The sequence below is a fragment of the Arachis ipaensis genome, chromosome B4 (genome assembly GCF_059453495.1).
Source record: "Arachis ipaensis isolate K30076 ecotype BB chromosome B4, ASM5945349v1, whole genome shotgun sequence".
Classification (NCBI taxonomy): domain Eukaryota; kingdom Viridiplantae; phylum Streptophyta; class Magnoliopsida; order Fabales; family Fabaceae; genus Arachis; species Arachis ipaensis.
In genome coordinates this window covers 112,083,856-112,085,325 of record NC_142439.1, presented here as the reverse complement: position 1 = coordinate 112,085,325, position 1,470 = coordinate 112,083,856, and the positions used below count along the sequence as shown (strand labels likewise).

Sequence of the window (1,470 nt, the reverse complement as noted above, 5' to 3'; positions counted from 1 at the left end):
TTATTTTATTTTGCTATTATGAGCTGCATGTTTCTTTCGTTAGATGACGCGTTCACTTCCTGATCCAAGCTTGCCAGCATTCGATCTTGAGATTGAAAGAACTATTTCACGAATAAGGCAAGCTCGGCGTCGGTTAGTCCTCTTTGAGGGCGGATCTAAAACGTCACTTGAGGAAGAAGCCAGCCCCCGTTCTACTGATTCGGTTGATTTACGTGCAGGTGACATGGCAGCACCTAGAAGAGTTACTATCCAGGAGGCTGGAGCCCCTGATTTTTCAATGCAAACGTTTCAAGCGCATCACCCAACGGTGGCTACAGACTTTGAAATAAAGACTGTACTGCTCAATTTGAGCCCAAGTTTCATGACTTACCTGCTTAAGAGCCTATCAAGCACCTGAGAGATTTCCAAGCAGCATGTTCTACTGTAAGGCGTGATGGTGCAGATGAAACTTCAATCTTGTTAAAAGCCTTCCCATTCTCTCTTGAGAAAAAGGCAAGAGAGTGGTACTACACTCAACCCGCAGCAACTGTATCCGACTAGGATACACTTAGAAGAGAATTTTTGGAAAAGTTCTTTCCAGCTGAAGTTACTGATAAACTGAGAAAAGACATTTCCATGATTGTTCAGGATGAATCCGAGACTCTCTATGAATATTGGGAGCGCTTCAATAATCTTCTGGAAGCATGCCCCCACCATATGATTAACAAGATAGTGTTGCTCGGTTACGTCACACAGGGCATGAGGCCCCAAGATAAGACCACATTGGAAAGTGCTAGCAATGGGTCTATGAAAAAGTACAAGACCACTGATGAGGCATGGCAATTGATCAGCGACTTAGCTGAATCTACTCGGAATCACAGGCAGAAACAAGGCCGTTCAAAAGCTGTTGCAGAAGTATCCTCTAGCAAAGAGACTACTGCTCTAACTCAGAGTATCTGTGAAATGACCAACTTACTGAAGCAAATGCAATTGAATCAACAACAAGTTCAGCAAGCTCAACCTTCTCCACCACAGCAAAGCCAACAGTTAGTCCCACAGAGAGTTTGCGGAGTCTGTGCTGATTATAGCCATTATACTGATGAATGTCCGCAGCTCCAGCAGGAAGACAACACCGTGGCAGCCACTCATAACTTCTATGACCACCCCAACCAAGGGTACAATCAAGGTGACAGTTACAGCCATGGATGGCAGGACAATTCTAACTAGAATTGGAGGGACAACAATAACAGAAGAGGCAGAGACAATCAGGAAAATCAGAGGTGGAATAATAACAACAACAGGCAGCAGAACCAGAACCAACCTTACAGAGCGCCTCACCTGAGGCAATCCCAAGGACCACAGAATACCCAACAGCAGACCTTTCAAATTACTTATCCTTCTTCATCTGCTAATGATGAGTTACTACAATCTATTGATCGGAGACAACAGACCATGGAAAATAACCTTTATGCTACACTAAATGGTCTAAAC

General features: G+C 44.1%; 1 non-coding gene across 1 annotated transcript; it reads right to left on the bottom strand.

Annotated features, from left to right (window-relative positions):
- Positions 1 to 594: 594 nt before the first annotated feature.
- LOC148568802 (small nucleolar RNA R71) lies at positions 595 to 702 on the bottom strand. The gene has a single exon (XR_015881978.1). It is a non-coding gene; the product is annotated as a small nucleolar RNA R71 (small nucleolar RNA).
- Positions 703 to 1,470: the final 768 nt, after the last annotated feature.